This window comes from Panicum hallii, chromosome 1, assembly GCF_002211085.1.
Source record: "Panicum hallii strain FIL2 chromosome 1, PHallii_v3.1, whole genome shotgun sequence".
NCBI classification, from domain to species: Eukaryota; Viridiplantae; Streptophyta; class Magnoliopsida; order Poales; family Poaceae; genus Panicum; species Panicum hallii.
The window spans coordinates 39,538,325-39,558,315 of NC_038042.1; positions in this window are offsets into that span (position 1 = coordinate 39,538,325).

Below are 19,991 nucleotides of genomic sequence, written 5' to 3' on the forward strand. Positions count from 1 at the left end.
GTATAAGTGTTTTCATGTAGATCATGAAGGAGTTCTATGGTTCAACGAGCGGATCGTTATACCCAAGGACCATAAACTTCGTAAGCAGATATTGGACAAAGCCCATTTGTCCAAATTCTCTATGCACCCTGGCAGTACCAAGATGTACCAGGATTTAAAACAGAACTTTTGGTGGACTCGCATGAAGCGAGAAATTGCAAAGTATGTCTCAGAGTGTGATATTTGTCAAAGAGTTAAGGCCAGTCACCTAAGGACTGCTGGTATTCTTCAACCTCTACCCATTCCCTCTTGGAAGTGGGACGATATCAGCATGGATTTTATCATTGTCTTACCCAACACCTCCTAAAGACATGACTCCATCTGGGTAATCATTGATCGATTGACCAAGACTGCCCATTTCCTTCCCGTGCATACTACGTATAATGCAAAAAAGTATGCCGAGATCTATCTAGATAAAATCATTCGTCTCCATGGAATACCTAAAACTCTGATCGTGGAGCACAGTTTGTTGCTCATTTTTGGGAGCAACTTCAACAAACTCTTGGAACCAAGTTAATCCAAAGCTCCGCATATCATCCGCAGACAGATGGGCAAACAGAATGGATAAATCAAATTCTAGAAGATATGCTTCGAGCCTATGTAATCCAGTATGATAAGAATTGGGACAAATGCTTAGCTTTGGCAGAATTCTCTTATAACAATAGTTATCAGTCAAGTATTTGAATGGCCCCTTTTGAAGCTCCTGGCCGTTCCACGTGTCGCCCCCCTAGCTCTCCCGGCCCTACTCCCCTCCCCTCTGGCCTTCCCCACACACGACACACCGCCTGCAGCTCCGCCGGAATGCCACTGCACCGCCGCCGTGACAAATGCCAGCGCCTCTTCCCTCCCCTCACTCCTTCTTAGCTTGCCCGTGAGCTTCTTCAGCTCATGCCCCTCCCATTTCCCTCCCTTTTCCTTGCCGCGCACACCCCGAGCCCCGAACACCACCGCCGCCCCCTTCCTCCACTCCGGCGACCCCCTGTTCATCGTGGGCAGCTCACCCCAGCCCTCCCCGCACCACTACAACTCCCTAGGGAGCTTCCCCTCACCCCACTGACACTCCCAGGCCACTCCTCGCGGCCGGACCCCCACCGGAACCACCTCACCGTCGCTACCTCCTCGCCGGTGAGCTTCTGTTCCCATCGAACCCATCCCTCCGCCCCTTCCCCATCCAATCCAACCACCCCGGTAGCTTTCTCTCCTCCTGTTGCAACTACTGGACCAGAACTTGGCCGCCTTCCTCGCCAGGAAACCCCTAGCCGACGAGCCCCTCCTCGCCACCACCTCAGCCGCCGTGGGCATTCCACCTCTGGTCACCCCCTCTTCCTCCCAAGCCCACCCCTGGATGCGCCTTGAGCTCCTGATGCTCGTGGGCCAGTTCTTCTCCACCCCCGACACCACCCCTCGTCGAAATTTGGCCGGGGATGTCCCTGCCCTTCTTCCCCGACGAGCCAGGGACCTATTTGCTTTGATTTGAAAACTTGTAGGGTCTTAGCTACAAGATTTCAGAGCCCTGTTACCGCCATAATTTGATTGGGCCAAGGGATGGGCTGAGAGCAACATGGGCTGAAGGAGATCATCGTGACGGTTTGTGAATCGGCTCCTGTGCGAGCGTGTTAAGGGTCGGGATGGCCGTGTATTTAGTAAGGATAGTTTAAATATAGTAAGTTAGAGATTGTTTCGTAATCAACTAGGGTTAGTTAAGAAGGTCAAGTCTCCGGACTATAAATATGTATCATGAGATTCAATAAAGGGAATCCAACATTCACAACAAACTCTTGGCGCACCGCCACCCCTTCCTCGAGGGCTTTTTCTAGGTAATCGACATGCTGCTCCGATCATGTTCCGCATGATCGGAGCAGTGTTGCGTTTATCTGCTTATCTTTGTGTTTCTCGTACTGAAGCGTTGTTGATGGCGAGTAACACTAGTTATCTTAAACGATTATGTACTGCGTTAGTTCCGAATAGTAAATCTATGTTCTGCTTGCTGTTCGTGATCGTTTAGTTGTCCTTGTACGTGATTTCGGGTGCAAGGGCAGCACCTTGCTCTGTTATCACTTAGTAGATTTAATCTGTTACAGTAGTTCTTTGCATTATAAGAATTCGGTTTAATATCCGTATGATTAGGCCCTTCACACGGGTTAAATGTTCCGGGAATCGACTTATTAGTTGGTTTTCAGGTCTCTTTTTAGGTTAACGTCTTGTTATCTTTCATGTTTGTTAGGCTTAACCACGCGTAGGATGTTCCGGTTGCACGTGAAGACCTTTTCTGTCATGGATTGGATTAGCTTGGTAATTACAAAGAATGATTTTGTCTTTTTCATCAGATTCACACAAGGTATTCGAATATTAATTGATCCGATCTCTTAAACGAGGCAATTAGCTTACTTTAGCCTATTCTGAGAGTTACTCGAAGGTCCAACCTGATACGAAGATAGGTCCGACCCAGTGCAGAGGCTTCGTCGGCTTTTCTAGCTGATCTTGGGAGTCATTTTAAGAGCCGGTCGCGGCTCGGACTAACGTTTGATGTGGCTGTGCATGCAGGGAAATAACTGATAACGACTTCTACACCTTCCTGATCAGGTATAGGTCAGGTGGCACGTCTAGCACTTCACCAAGCCAGGGCATGTGCCGGACTTCTGGGCCGTTGATCGAGGGACCGGGACCACCAGCAGTCCCGGGGGCCTCCCGGCTCCTCGTGTTGCCTGTCGCTGCTCGCCGGTGGGTTTCGATCGACAACAAGCCCCCTCAGTTCAAAGCTGTGAACTTCAAAAATGTGTAAAAAATTGTAGAAACTTTAGAAAAATACCAAACCTGTTTTGTTTAAATCCTTGAGTTAAATTAGACTACTTTTATATAGGGGTTTTGAGCTGAATATGTCTGGTTTTTGATCTAGGTTAAATAATAGGAAATAGGTGCTTTAATTAGATCTTTTGATCCATAGTTGTGCTGTAGCTGAATTTTGAAACTTAGGTTGTATGTCCCATGTGTAGCTCTGTGTAAAAGTTTCGAGTTCTTTACTACTCAATTGCTTAGAAATTCGAGTACCTTTGTTATATGTTGATGAAATGTTTAGATTTTATTTAAGGATGCTTCTGATAGTGTTTGTATCTTAAATTTATACCCTAACTTCCTTTTTGCATGTGTAATCCATAGTAAAAGTATTAGGATTAGTAGTAGGCTATACACCAAGTTATGGATTTATGCTTGTTTTCAAAGATAATTCATTTATGCTAGTTCTTGCTTATGAAAATATTTTGAGGTGTTTCTCTTCAGTAGTGTAACCTGTTCACAAAATTTCAGAACAAGATCTTGTGTATATCTACAGTTATAAATAACTCTTAATCTGTTAGTGCTGTTTTTGTTTATTTTTGTGGCATAGTTTCTGTGAAGATAAAATCTTGATAAATTTACAGTAGCTTAGACATAGCTTTATCTGTAAAAGTTTCAACCCTATGCTATAGTAGTTTGTTCTGTAAAAATAAAACATGTTCTAGGTGTTAACTGTTTGAAATAATACTTCTGATTTATTTACTGCATAAAATGTTTTGAAAATTTTAGGGTAATTTTGATTCTATTTGTTCTATTTGTTAAAATTTTTGTAGCTCAAATCTTAATCTTAAGATCAGATGCTTATAGTTTATAAACCATATCTATTAGGTTAAAATAAAACCAGCCCTAGTTATTTTATGAATTTAAACATGTTGTTTAGTGTAGTTAACTAGGTTAGTTTATACTCGATAAATGACTGCCCAGTAGAAGAGTGAATGATATGTTTGATGAGTGAACTATGTTTTTATTGTATTGCAACTTTATCATGAAATAAAATAAAAGTCTATGCATCTTCTAAACTGCATAGTTTACATCACATGTAGACTCGACGCTTCTCGCTGACGGAGATTATCAGATCCTCCCGGAACCCGAAGTGGAAATTTCTGAAGACCCCGGGAATGTCGTTGGAGATTTAACTGAAGCCCCGAACCCGAGTTCGGAAGAGTTTATTAACTTCTCTGACCCCAGCCTCACCAGTGAAGGCAAGCCTCGGTGCATAACCTAGTATTTCAAATTACTACATTTATGCAATCCTATATGTATATCTTATATCTTGCATTAAGTCTAGGAGTTGAAATGGAACCCTAGATGCATTGAGACTAGGAACCTATGTATTGTACCTGAGTCCTTATCGGATAGATGCTTTGCTAATAGGACCGGCAGAAGTCGGGTGATTTCCTGTCACTCGCGCGATATAGGAGTTGAATGTTTACTATTCTGCAATCACTATAAGGATGATGGACGGGGTCATGTACAGTATCATGACTCGGAAGGTTACCCCGTCTATGTTGATAAAAGTTGATAAGGTCGCAGTGTGTGGTAGTGGTGGCTAAGCATTTGCAGGTACTAGCCACATGCCGCGAAATATGGTAAAGCGGTAAGCCTAGTAACCAATCGGCCCGAGGAGTGGACATACCTCCCACCACTCGTAATTTGGTTTTTCTCACGCACTGATGTGCGGGAGTACGTTCCGTGCAGTGGACAGGAGTACGGTCATGTAGTCGCGCTACAGACGTATGTCCTGTACAATTGGTGTGCGTACGGTCCTACAGTCGCTTGTGGTGGCCCTGTTCCACGGGTCGGAATGAAAGGCAAACGGTTGCTTCGGAACTATAGTTGAATGTTCCAAGTGTGTGAGTTAGGTTTGCCTTGCAAGGTTTGGAAATTCGATTCAGAATCGTCCGTTTCTCACGGAGATTGAGACTGCTTAATCCTTCTGCCACATAGAGTAAGAACAGTAACCATTATGGAATAATCTGGATGGATGTTAATCTCTACCCTGTTTATCTAGTATAGGTGCTTACCTAGAATGGTTAATGAAACTAGAATCTGAAAGCGAAAATATGAAAGTTAGCTCATACTCTTTGTTGCTTTTCAGCTAAAATTAAACCCAGAACCATTTCAAGCCTTCATGAGTCTAGTTACATGGCTAAGTATATCATGAAGTGGTTAAGTCTTGCTGATTATTAGTATACTCAGTCTTGCTAGTCTATTTTTTAGGTATGACCTTTGAAAACCCCACGGATAGTTCCGCATGGCCAACTTCTGTTCCGTTTGACTAGTCCGTGGAGTGGGATCCGTCCCCGGCTGGCAGTGACCCCCCTGAATGACGCCATGCTTCGAGCTGAGTGTGGTGTCAACCTCCACGACGTGTGTAGTCGCGTGTTAATTTTCTTCCGTTGTGAATCTGGACAAGCTGTATAGCTTGTCATTTTAAACAATATTTGTATCAGTTTACCTTAAGTTTGAAACGTTTCAATAATGTTTAATATGTTGTGGATTAAAAGTTGGTGAGCTGTTGTGTGATTGTAAACTCGCCTTCGTGCGAGGTAAACCTGCTTCGATCCTGTTGAACCGTGGTTGTATCGGGCGGAGATCCGACGGACCAATGAGTTGTTCCGTATGAAGTGCGCACTTGAGCCGGAATAATTCATGCGGTTCTGCCACAATTCGCAAACAACTCTCGGCGCATCGCCACCCCTGTTTCAGAGTTTCTCTCAGGTAAGTGCTATGCAGCCCCAATCATGCTTCACATGATCAGGACAGCATCGTCCCTACCTATTATCTTTGTGTTTTTCATGCTGAAGCGTTGCTGATGGCGAGTAACACTAGTTATCTTAACGTTTATAGGGATGCATCGGCTTTTCATACTGTATCGATGCATTGTTCATCATCTGTAAACGTTTAGCTGTCTTTGTGCCCGATCCCGGGTGTAAGGGCAGCACCTTGCTCTGTTTTGATTAGTAGATCCAATCTGTTATGGTTAGTCTTTGTTCATCAAAGATTTAGCTTAATATCTGCATGGTTAGGCCCTTCAAACGAGTTAAATAATCCGGCAATACGTTTGATGCTTTATATTAATCTAAAGAGGGATTGTTCCAGGAATCGGCTTTTTATTAGTTTTTAGGCCTCTATTTAGGTTGCTATTCTGTTATCTTTCGTATTTGTTAGGCTTAACTACGCGTAGGATGTTCCGGTTGTGTGGTGAAAGCTTTAACCGTCGTAGATTGAATTAGCTGCTCACGAGGAGCCAGGAGGCTTCCGAGACGGCTGGTGGGTCCCGGTCCCTCGGCCAATAGCCCAGAAGTCCGGCACATGCCCTGGCTTGATGATATGCTAAGCGTGCCACCTGACCTATACCTGATCAGGAAGGTGTAGAAGCCATTATCAGTTATTTCCCTGCATACACAGCCATGTGAAACATTAGTCCAAGCCACGACCGGCTCTTAAAATGCCTCCCAAGATCGGCTAAAAGAGCTGATGGAGCCTCTGCACTGGGTCGGGCCTATCCTTGTACCAGGTTAGGGCTCTGGGTAACTCTCAGAATCGGCTACAAGAAGCCGATTGCACCCGTTTAACAATTCGGATCCATTAATATTTGAATACCTTGTATGAATCCGACGAAAAAGACAAAAGCATACTCTGTAATTACCAAGCTAATCCAATCTATGACAGAAAAAGCCTTCACCGTGCAACCGGAACATCCCACGCGTAGTTAAGCCTAACGATCATGAAAGATGACAAGACGTTAACCTAAAAAGAGGCCTAAAAAACAACTAACAAGTCGACTCCTGGAACAATCCCTCCTTAGATTACCATAAAGCACCAATCATGCAGCTGGAACATTTAACCCATTTGAAGGGCCTAATCATACGGATATTAAACCGAATTCCTATAATGCAAAGAACTACCGTAACAGATTAGATCTACTAAGCGATGACAGAGCCAGGTGCTGCCCTTGCACCCGAAATCACGTACAAGGGTAACTAAACGATTATGAACAGCAAGCAGAACATAGATGGACTATTCGGAACTAACGCAGTACATAATCGTTTAAGATAACTAGTGTTACTCGCCATCAACAACGCTTCAGTACGAGAAACACAAAGATAAGCAGATAAACGCAACGCTGCTCCGATCATGCGGAACATGATCGGAGCAGCATGTCGATTACCTGGAGATAGCCCTCGAGGAAGGGATGGCGGTGCGCCAAGAGTTTGTTGTGAATGTTGGATCTCTTTTGTTGAATCTCATGATACATATTTATAGTCCGGAGACTTGATCTTCTTAACTAACCCTAATTGATTATGAAAAAAATCTCTAACTTACTATATTTAAACTATCCTTACTAAATACACGGCCATCCCGGCCCTTAACACGCTCGCACAGGAGCCGATTCGCAAACCGTTAGGATGATCTCCTTCAGCTCATGTTGCTCTCAGCCCATCCCTTGGCCTAATCAAATTATGGCAATAACACATGCCCCCCTGGTTTTGGCAATGATAATTCCGAAACCATCGCCTCTTTGACTTCTAAGATTTGTACACGCACATGCCGCCCCCAATGCCATCGAAAGCGACCCCTCGGCTTCCAGCGCCTGTATGCGCGCGCTGCCTTCTAATGCCTTCGGATGCGACCCTTCAACTTCTCCCTCGGAAATCGCCACAGTGCCGCTTCGCCTTCCATCTTAGCCCTTATAAACTGGCATTGGCGGATTTACTTCTATCCATCTTCTTCCTCCGTGCATTAACAACACCAGCATATTCTGCATCCCCCGACAATGGCTTCCTTTTCCTCTGCCTCCTCCAATTCCTCTTCCTCTATAATCTCCATCACCTCTCCTGACTCCGAAACCTCTAGGGAGGCAACACCAGAGTTCGACCCAGTAGCTTCATACGAGGCTCTCGCTCCTCAGCATTGGGATGTAGAGGAGTGGGACTTCAGCATTTGGTCTGAGGACGATGAGTCCCTGACCGACGATGAGGACCTCCAGATTCTCCTTCATGGGGATCTGGACGAAGGTGACGAAGACTCTTGGGATGATGACTTCTTCTCTTCCTCGGAAGAAAATGCCAAGGACACATCCACCGACGACGACTTGGCAACAAGAGGATTCCTACGCGGTGGATCGTCGACTTCAGAAGACGACGGGGACGCTAGCGATGACACCGATCATAGCAGCGATGATGGCGGCAACAGCAGCAACAACGGCGGCGGCGGCGAAGGCAGCGGCGACGATGACACCAGTGCGTCTCCCCCATACAAGCGCCACAAGTCCTTAGGGACCTACTGGTGGTAGTTCGTAGGGTCTTCCGCCATTATGCACAGAGCCAGTAGATCAGCTTCTTTTGTAATAATTTCTCTTAGATGAACCCTTTCATTTTAGTATTCAGTAATCCAATACCTGAAAATCCAATCATCTAAAGTCCGATGGCATCGCATCGGCCTTTCTCCTTGGATTGTCCAATCCAATCCCAAGCCTTTCCTTTATTCCAGATCAAATATCTCAGAGATCTTTGAGAACTTGAGTACCCATCAAATGAGTTCAAATATCTCAGAGATCCTCCAGAACTCGAGTACCCTTCAAATGAGTTCGCCAATATCAAGAGTACTCTACCAAGATCTGTCCCTACTTTTCTTCCACCATCTAGTTGTATGCCAAGACAACTTATCTGACTGTTCCTTAAAACCGGCTTTCAGACGTGCTCCTGTTGTTACTGCTTCCTCCCGAGCCCAAATCAAGTCAAAAAATATAATTATCAAGAAAAACCCGCAAAGAAGTCGAACCTGTTCTTTTAAGATCAAGAGACACCCGCAATCAACTTCTCTGTTTTTTATCGAACCCCGGGACTTGCAGGTTCTAATTATTGCTTCTAAAGTCGATGGTTTAGCATCGGCTATTCAATCTTTAGCTCCGTGCACGGACCTACACTGCTCTTTCTTTAGATATCTGACTTGTTTATCTTGTTCTACTTTACAACCTGATGCACTGCACCGGCTTTTAAAGTACCCGATGGATACCGACCTGCAGCCTAAAGCACCACAAAGTACCCGATCATGTCGACTTGCAGCCCGATGTATCACATCAGCTTTCCTCACAGATACCCTGATTGTGCTGGTCCATAGCCTGATGCATTACATCAGCTTCATCACTCGTCTTCCCACATGCTCGGGAAATATTTCTTGAGGTGTTGGCCATTGATGGCTACCGGAAATTTAACTCCATCCAATTCTTCAAGCATGTACGCATTCCCTGGTAGAGCTTGATCAACTCTATAAGGCCCATGCCAATTCGGAAACCATTTACCATATGCCGCATCCTTAGTCCCCAATGGTAGCACCGCTTCCCATACTAAATCTCCAACTTGGAATTCCTTCGGTTTAACCTTCTTATTGTACGTGCGGGCTACCTTGGCCTTATTTTCCTTGATCTTTTCCAGCGACCAAAGCCTAAGTTCTATAATGTCTTCCACATTGTCGCTCATTAGTGCGGCATATTCTTCAGCAGTCAAATCATTCTGAAACTCTATCCGTCTTGAACCGGCCGTAATTTCCCATGGTAACACGGCCTCCTACCCATACACCAAATGATATGGTGAAGTTCTTGTTGCCCCGTGGCACGATACACGATAAGCCCATAACGCTTCTGATAATACTTCATGCCAACGCCGTGGGTATTCATCAATCTTCCTTTTGATCAGCTTGATCAAGCTCTGATTGGACGCTTTGGCTTGTCCATTTGCTTGAGCGTAGTATGGAGATGACCTGATCAATTTAATCCCCGTGTCGGCAGCGAACTTTTTGAATTCATCAGATATAAACACCGACCCTCCATCCGTTGTAATAGTCTGAGGAATCCCAAACCTATGAATAACGTGTTCTTTGACGAAATTTATGACGTCCCTCGACGTTACCGACTTCATAGGAACAGCCTCTACCCACTTGGTGAAATAATCTATGATGGCCAAAATAAACTGATGGCCTTTACTCGATGGAGGATTAATCTTACCGATCATGTCCATGCCCCATCTTCTGAATAGCCAAGGTTTGATGATAGGATTCATTGCTGAAGATGGTACTATTTGTATTTTCCCAAACCTCTGACAGGCCTGGCATCCTTTATAATACTTGAAGCAATCTTCCAGCATATCAGGCCAATAATATCCCGAGCGTCTGATCAACCACTTCATCTTGTGGGCTAATTGATGAGTACCACACGTACCTTCATGGACTTCATGTAGAAGCTGATTGGATTCAATCGGCCCCAAGCACTTGAGCAGTAGCCCCTCTAGAGTCTTGTAGAACAAGTCGTCCCTTATCAAGACGTACTTCATAGCTTTGTAACATATCTTCTTAGGTGCCCCCCGAGCTAGATCCTTCAAGTAATTGAAGATATCGGCTCTCCAATCCTCCTGATCCAGCAGGTTTATTGGGAAATCAGCTCCATCCGCCATATCCTTGTAACTTGAAGCCATCTGGGCAAGATCATTGGCCTTAGAATTATGTACTCTTGGTATCCAGTAGAAATTTATATATCTAAACCGGGCCATTAGCTCCTGGCATTGTCTCCACAAAGGAAACAACAACTCACTCTCACATCGGTACGTCTCCGGTTTTGAATCCCCAAAAACTTCTACTGCTTCTGCTCCGGCCTCAAGAAGTAATTCCATACCTTTGTGCACCGCTTCATACTCGGCTAGATTATTGGTGCAAGGCGTTGGCAATCTGATTGAAAAGGAATATGTTGCCCCCTGAGGCAAAATGAGCAAAATACCTATGCCAGAGCCATCTCCACAGACCGACCCGTCAAAATACATTGCCCATGCGCGGATGGAAAGCGCTGCTATGTCTGAGCTGGTCCTCTCTGCAACGAGGTCAGCCAACACCTGCCCTTTGACTGCCTTTGCAGGTTGGTACCGGATATCAAATTCTGACAAAGCAAACATCCACTTACTGAGTCGGCCTTTCAACACTGGGGCCGACAACTTATGCTTGATAACATCTGATTTGCAGATGACAATTGTCTCAGCGGAAAGCAGGATGTGGCGTAGTTTTGTACAGGTAAAGAATAGACACAGGCACAATTTCTCAATTTCGGGGTACCTGGTCTTTGCATCTAACATCCTTCTGCTGAGGTAGAATACGACCCTTTCCTTGCCATCATGCACTTGTATGATAACCGAAGTAATGGAAGTGTCACCTACTAACAGATAAACATGGAATGGCTTACCCTGCTGGGGTGGGACTAACACAGGCAGTTTGGATAAATATTCTTTGATATCTCCGAACGATTGTTGTTGTTCTGCCCCCCAGCGGAACTCGTCATTGGCTTTAATTTTTACTAACTCCATGAATGGCTCGATTCTTCCTGACAGATTGGAAATAAATCTCCTGACAAAATTGATCTTGCCAATGAGTTGTTGGAGTTCCTTATTTGTAGTAGGTGGCACCATAGTTCTTACAGCTTCTTGACTTTTTAGGCCGATCTCAATTCCTCGTTCATGAACTAGAAAACCCAGGAACTGACCGGCCGATACACCAAAGGCGCACTTCTTCGGATTCATTCTGATCCCGAACTTCCTGGTTCGTTCCAAAACTCGCCGTAGATCTCCTAAATGCCCCTCAGCCGATGCAGATTTTACCACCACGTCATCAATGTAAATCTCCACTAGCTTACCGATCAAGTCGTGAAACATATAATTCATGGCCCGTTGGTATGTAGCACCAGCATTTTTGAACCCAAAAGTCATGACCACATACTCGAATAATCCCACCGCACCTGGCACTCTGAATGCGGTCTTGTGGATATCCTCTAGAGCCATAAAAATTTGGTTATAACTAGCATTGCCATCCATGAAACTCAGCATCTTATGACCAGCAGCTGCATTAATCAACGTCTCCGCAATTGGCATCAGGTACTCATCCTTTGGTGTAGCTCTGTTGAGGTCTCTGAAATCCACGCAGACCCGCCACCGGCCATCCTTCTTTTGTACAGGCACAATACTGGAAATCCATTCAGCATACCTGCATGGCCTGATGAAGCCCGCTACTATCATCTTTTCGACTTCTTTCTTGACTTCTTCTAGGACTTCGGCCTTCATTTGCCATGCTCGTTGCTGGAATGGCCGAAATCCTAGCTTAAGAGGGAGCTGATGCTCAACAATACTTCTATCCAACCCGGGCATCTCTGTGTAATCCCAGGCAAAACAGTCCGTTTATTCTTTCAGCAGTACTATCATCGGCTCTCGCAACTCTGGATTTAACTTCTTGTTTTTAAATGTTGGCCGTGGCTTATCCCCAGGACCAATGTCGACTTCTTCCAGCTCGTCAGCAGATGTAAACCCGTATCCTAACTTCCCTTCATCCATTAGGTCAATACCGCAAATAAGCGATGAATATGAAATAAAAGGATTCGGCCGATTGCAGGGACCGGCCGACTTGTTCTTTTCATTAATTTGTACCACTTTACAATCAGCACATGGCCGGCTGCTCGAGCGGGCCTCTTTATAATGTAACATGGATGACAAAAACAATTCAATTCTTATTTTTTGGGGCCGATCGCAGGGATCGGCTTCTCCTGTTACTTTGGTGCAAAATAACTTTGGCATCCCATCTACTCCGAGAGGCCAATGGATAAGACTAGCCTCACCCCGTTTTTTGTAGCTTCCACGCGGTCGCAGCCTTCCAAGCTAATCCCTGAGATCGGCTCCTGGTCCTCCGCGTCCCAGACACTCATGGCGGCATGTGAAACTTCAACAGAATCGTCCGCATGGACTACTTCTACTTCATCTCCATCCCATTGAATCAGACATTGGTGCATTGTAGAAGGGATACAGCAATTGGCATGGATCCAATCTCTCCCAAGCAGGACGGTGTACGAGCCCTTCCTGTTGATAACAAAAAATGAAGTAGGGACGGTCTTGCCTCCTACTGTCAAATCCACGCTGAGGACTCGTTGCGCCTCCGAAGTTTGTCCGTTGAAGTCACTTAACGTGATGTTGGTTTTAATCAGATCTGCAACAGAATGCCCCAACCGGCGCAGCACTGAGTACAACATTATATTAACCACCACTCCTGTGTCAACTAGCATCCTGCTGACAGGCTGGCCATTTATGTAACCCTTGAGATACAAAGCCTTCAGGTGCCTGTAATTCCTTTCTCGGGGTTTTTCAAATATGATCGGCTGTGGCCCCAAATCAAGTTGAGCCATTGGCACCTCCTCGTGGCCTGGTGCATGAAACTCTGCAGGAAGAACAAACACCATATGTGCATCAGCCGATGTCTTTACATCGGCTTTCGACTTCTTGGGACGCCATACCTTCTTAGAAGAACTCTCTGCTTTTTTAGGGTGGTGAACTTTTTCCGCCAAATCCGGCCGCGCTTTCCTTAGTATTTCCAAATATTGAGCCTCGACTTCTTCCAGGCTGCGCAGCCGCTGCACCCTCTGCTTCTGGGACTGGTTAAGCCTGTCAGGGCACCAGTGCGGTCGGTGATATTTATCATTTTTCATCTTCTGAGTTCTTTCCTGTGCGCGATGACTTGATTTGTTCATAGCAGGGCTGCACTGGTCCTAAACGCTGGAAAACTGAGGCACTCCTTGCATCTTGTTTCTAAGACTTACACTCTGGGCAATCCTCAAGAGTGGGTAATCGTTTCATGACAGAGTCCCAACAGTACTTGAAGAACGGGCAATGCCAATGATCTTGCATATCCTCTCGCTTCCTAAGGCATTTCCCGGTGCGCCGCTCATATTCTTCTTCTTTGGTCTCACGTTGGAGACGCTGTTGATACTGATACTGGTACTTTCTCAGAAGATGAGAGGAAACCGGTCGTTGACTCCTGATGTGCCTCACCTGTTCTTCGGTAATATAGTCCCTTTCTCCTCTTTGGGGCCGATCGCGGGGATCAGCCTCTTGTTGTCGTGATGTTTGTCCTGCCATGTTAATCCCGAATGTAAAATCCAGCTGACGACGTGTTGACCGGTCGTACCCTTCTACCATGTTTACATTTGGGAATGGTTGACTATCAACCTTCATGGCGTACTACCCCAAGATTAATCGGCCTTGCTCAATAGCCGATTGTATCTGTCACCGGAGTTCCTTGCAGTCACGGGTACCGTGAGTGAAAGAGTTATGCCACTTGCAGTATGATCTATCTTGGAGCTCTTAAGTTGTTGGGACCTTGCAACCTTCACGGAATTTCAACTGCTTCTCCTTCAAGAGCAAGTCGAATATTTTTTCAACCTTGCTCACATCAAAATCAAATCCTTTCGAAGGTCCTTGCTGTTTCACCCACTTGCAGGACATGGGTTTTGCCCCCCGTGCCCACTCTATGACTGCTACCTCTTGGTCGTCCCCAGAATCTTCGGAATCTTCAGCGTCATTCATTACTACTTGACGTTTGAACTTGTCTTGGTATAATTCTGGGTGGTGTTGTTCGTATACTGTCGTTTTCTGCACCAGATGTGCCAAAGAGTTGAACTCCAGTTGGAAAACCAGATCCCTGATCGGTTTTACCAATCCCAAAGATGCCAATTCGACTGCCTCTTTTTCTGAAATCCGAGTCGAATAGCACCGATTTTTAACTTCTCTGAAACGCTGGATGTATTCCGCCACAGTCTCTCCCCGCCTCTGACGGACCTGTGCCAAATCAGCAATCCTAGCCTCTGCAGCTTCTGAATGATATTGTATATGGAACTATTCCTCTAGCTGCTTCCAGGTGCGGATAGAATTAGGACCCAATGATGTGTACCATCCAAAAGCCGGTCCTGTGAGAGATTGTGAGAGAAACCTTACCCGCAATGGATCCAACACTGAAATCATCCCTAGCTACGCCAGATATTGTCTCACGTGCTCTATGGAGCTGGATCCTTCTGCTCCGCTGAACTTGGTGAACTCAGGCAGCCGATACTTGGGCGGTAGGGGAATCAAGTCGTACTCGCTTGGATACAGCTTGGTGTAGCTGATCGCTCACCTTTTTGGGAGAATGCCAAATTGATCTCTCAAAATGGCACTAATCTGATCTACTGTATGAACTCCTGGGGCCGAGTGCGTACCTTCATGACTCGGCCCTGTCGCATAAATAGCCAACCATGCCTGTTTGTCAGCATCGGCTACAGATGTTCCTCCAGTTGTTCTCTGCGTTGGTTGCGCCGGGTTACCACCATCTGGTATATACGCACAAACATATCCATGTGGTACCTCCTTGGGGGGTTCACTAAAGAATTGATAATCAGCAGGGACACCTCCCACCTTATATATGACATATGCCGGAGAATTATATTGCTCTGGGGCTGCAAATGCGTAAGGCACTAGTGGTCTGGCTTGAGAAGGCAACTCCCCTTTGTGACTCCCTAAAGCAGGTCCTGTTGGAGAGTACTGGTGTTTCATAATTTTCTGCACCACATGTACCGCGACGCGCTCAAGGGTGTTCACCAAACTCTCTGAATGTCGATGTAACGAATGAGCCACCATGTAGTTGCCTTCCTAGCAGAGAGCTCACGTGCGTTCTTCCGTAGGAGTGGACAGATCCACTTCGTCGAGTGCACCTTTAGATGAAAATCCCTTCCATCTGATGCCGTGGTGACGGGTTCTTTCAAATGAGCCGATGAGATCAGCTTCAAAAGCAGCCTTTATTTCATTATACCTTTGCTTGTGCTCATCAGACAACTCTTCAAAAGTAATCGGGTTCTCGTTCAACATCTTGACAATGGAAGTCGATGAAGCTGAATAAAATGATGCAGCCGATCGTAGTCGATATAGTCGAAGGAAGTAGTCGATGTAGTCGAAGGAAGTAGTCGATGTAGTCGATGAAGTAGTCGATGATGTCGATGAGGTCCCACTGGGCGTGCCAGAATGTGTTGTCGGTCAAAACCCACCGGCGAGCAGCGACAGGCAACACGAGGAGCCAGGAGGCTTCCGAGACGGCTGGTGGGTCCCGGTCCCTCAGCCAACGGCCTAGAAGTCCGGCACACGCCCTGGCTTGATGATATGCTAAGCGTGCCACCTGACCTATACCTGATCAGGAAGGTGTAGAAGCCATTATTAGTTATTTCCCTGCATACACAGCCATGTGAAACATTAGTCCGAGCCGCGATCGGCTCTTAAAATGCCTCCCAAGATGCTTCAGTACGAGAAACACAAAGATAAGCAGATAAACGCAACACTGCTCCGATCATGCGGAACATGATCGGAGCAGCATGTCGATTACCTGGAGAAAGCCCTCGAGGAAGGGATGGCGGTGCGCCAAGAGTTTGTTGTGAATGTTGGATCTCTTTTATTGAATCTCATGATACATACTTATAGTCCGGAGACTTGACCTTCTTAACTAACCCTAGTTTATTACGACACAATATCTAACTTACTATATTTAAACTATCCTTACTAAATACACAGCCATCCCGGCCCTTAACACGCTCGCACAGGAGCTGATTCGCAAATCATCATGATGATCTCCTTCAGCCCATGTTGCTCTCGGCCCATCCCTTGGCCCAATCAAATTATGGCGATAACATGATTACAGAGCAAGTTTATATTAGTATCAGATGTATACACTTTGTTTAGATATATATAGATCCGATCTGATACTGGGAGACAATCGGCTCTTTACAGCCGATATCGGGGATCACTCAATGAGCCAATCGCTGCTCGGACTAACGTTTGAATGTGTCTGTGGATGCAGAAAACTAACTGAAACCACATCTACACCTTCCTGATCAGGTACAAGGTCAGGTGGCACGGCTAGCAAACTCAGATGCCAGGTCGTGTGCCGGATCCTGGGCCGTTGACCAAGGGATCGGGGCCCACCACCAGTCCCGGGAGCCTCCCGACTCCTCGTGTTGCCTATCGCTACTCGCCGGTGGGTTTTGACCGACAACACATTTTGGCACGCCCAGTGGGACCATCTTCATCGACTACATCAACTTCCGTCGTCGGGATGTCGAGGGAGGATCCGATCACGTATGAGGAGCTGCCTGCTAAGCACAAGCAGAAGTATGATGAGATCAAGGCTCTCTTCAAAGCCGATCTCATCGGCTCTTTTGAGAGAACCCGCCACCACGGCGTTAGGTAAAAGGGGTTTTCACCTGAAGGCGCTCTTGATGATGTGGACCTATCTACCCCTTCAGAGGATCGTACCAGAGCTCTGCGCCAGGAGGTGGCTCATTCACTTCATCGGCACTCCGAGAGCTTGGTGAACGCTCTTGAACATGTTGCGCTGCGTGTGGTCCAAGAAATCATGAAGAATCAATACTCTCCATCGGGACCTACCTTGGGGAGTCACAAAGGAGAAGTGCCGTTCCAGGCCAAGCCACCACTGCCCTATACATTCGTGGCTCCAAAATTGCAAGGTTCACCAGCATATGTCATCTACAAGATGGGAGGTGACCCTGTAGATCATCAATTCTTCAGTGAGCCGCCTAAGGAAATTCCACATGGGTACATGTGTGCATATATACCAGACAGCAACAACCCGGTATATTCGGCGCATCGAACGACTGAAGGAATGTCCAGAATAGATGCCGATAAGCAAGCATGGCTAGCTAAATATGCCACTAGGGCGAGTCATGATATCACGCACTCGGCCCCAGGAGTTCAAGATGTGGACCAGATTAGTGCGATTTTGAGGGATCAATTTGGTATTTTACCGAAAAGGCGAGTGATCGGCATTGCCCGTTCTTCAAGTTTTGCTGGGACTCCGGTATGAGCCAATTGCCTTCTATCAATGATTACCCTGAGTGCAGATCTCGAAAGCGTGATGCAGAAGGGATCTTGGTGTTTTGGTGTTTGGGACCTGTGCTGCCCCAACATGAGCAAGCCGAACCACCGCGCAGAAAAGAGGACTTTGAAGAAGAAGAGGACAGATATCACCGGCTGCGCTGGTGCCCTGATGAACTTAATCATTCCCAGAAGTGCAGGGTGCAGCGGCTGCGCAATTTGGAGGAAGCCAAGGCCAAATATCTCGAGATGCTAAGAAAGGCGCGCTCGGATTTGGCGGATAAGGTTCACCATACCTAGAAAAGGGAATCACGCCCTCATAAGAAAGAAGGGCGTCCTAAGGCAACAAGATCTGATGCGAAGACATTAGCTGACACACATATGGTGTTCATACTCCCTACAGAGTTCTACGCCCAAGGCCGTGAAGAGTTACCAGTAGCCCAGCTTGAATTAGGGCCGCGGCCAGTCATATTTGAGAAGCCCCGAGCAAAGAATTATAAGCATTTGAAGGCTCTATACCTCAAGGGTTACATCAACGGCTAGCCTGTCAACAAAATGTTGGTCGACACCGGTGCAACGGTCAACATAATGCCATACTCAGTGCTGCGTCAGTTGGGGTGTTCTACTGGGGATTTAATCAAGACCAACGTTATGTTGAGTGACTTCAATGGCCAAACATCAGAGGCACAAAGTGTCCTTAATGTGGATCTGACCGTGGGAAGCAAGACTATCCCCACCTCTTTCTTTGTCGTCAACAGCAAGAGCACTTACACCGTCCTACTTGGGAGGGATTGGATTCATGCCAACTGCTGCATTCCTTCCACGATGCACCAATGTCTGATTTAGTGGGACGGAGACGAAGTAGAGATGGTTCATGCGGATGACTCGATCGAGATTTCACACACCGCCATGAGCATTTGGGACACAGAAGATCAAGAGCCGATTTCAGGAATCAGTTTGGAAGGCTGTAATCGCGTGGAAGCTACAAAAAATGGGGTGAGGCTGGTCTTATCCACTAGCCTTACAGAGTAGACGAGACACCAAGGGCGAACTATTCTGACGCACTTGGCAAGGCCGATCCCTGCGATAGGCCCCAAAAAATAAAATGTAAACTTTTGATGACAAGTGTTTTGCAAAATCATGGCAATTACAAGGAGGCCCACTCTGGCAACTGGCCATATATCAATTGTAAATGTGACGGTTCATGTACTTGTAAGCTAGACACACTATTTGTTAGTGCGAAGTATGTGCTTGTTAGTGTAAAGCTTTTGTGTGTTTATGTGAAGTTAAAAAAAAAACTTAAATACAAGTAAAAGGGGTATTTTTATAATTACGGAAAAAAACTAGGGTTGTTTTTGCAAAATATAATTGGATACGAGATAACTTTAAAATAAGTGAAGGGTGGTTTTGCAAACACATTTTCTTTACTTTACCCCCTGTAAAAAAAATGTGTATTTACCCAAAGGTTTCATTTGTAATGGTTGTGTTGAAATGTGTGTGTTGAATTGAGTGCATTTGTGAAAATAAGGACCTATGTATGATTTTCCAAAAGTATGAGTCCTTTTATGCAACTGTTGAATTACAAAAGTAACTTTCAAAAGTTACTAGGGGACAAAATGTAAAACTGAAAGTAATCATGACCAGTCATAATGTTTGCAGTTAAGTCCAAGATTTCATAAAATTCACATGATTAAAGACAAAAACTTTATTAAGTTTGAGTTGAGTGCAAAATGGAAAAATAAATCATTGTGCTTTAGGTTTCTGAACTTAAGCCCTAAAGCAAAGTTGTAGGATTTGAAAAACTCTACAACTTTCATTTTGACCATATTTTCATTAGAGCTTTGGAACAGTGGGAAAAATTTAGTTTACAGTGAGATCCCTGAGGTTTTGCAAATTCCAGAAAGGTCCTTCGGACCCCCTCTCTCCTTCTTCTTCCTCTGGCTCCTGCTCTGCTCCTCTGCTCTGTTTCGCGTCTGACGCCGCCGCTTCTCCGGCCATGAGCTGAGCCTCGGCCGCTCCCCGGCGCCACCTCCAGCTTCTAGCCACTCCACGCGTCGCTCCTTAGCCCAGCTACCGCCCTAGCTCTTCTTGCTGGCCCCCTCGCCGAGTGCCACGTTGCCTGTAATGCTGCCAGCGCCGCCCGGTCTCGCCGGCACTTCTGCTCGCCGCCCACCGCATCAACGCAGCCACCCAGGGCCGCGGCATTGCGCCCTTTCCACTCTCCTCTATCTCTACAGCCTATAAAAGGCCGGTTCTAGCTCACGGTCGCACTACCAGAAACCACCGTTATCCTCCATTGTTGCTGCTCAACCATCCCACGCCGAGCTCGTCCCTCCGGCCTCTCTTCCCTCGAGCTGACCCCAAAATCGCTTGCCCCCAGCCCCTTGAAGCTCCTCCACCTGTTCC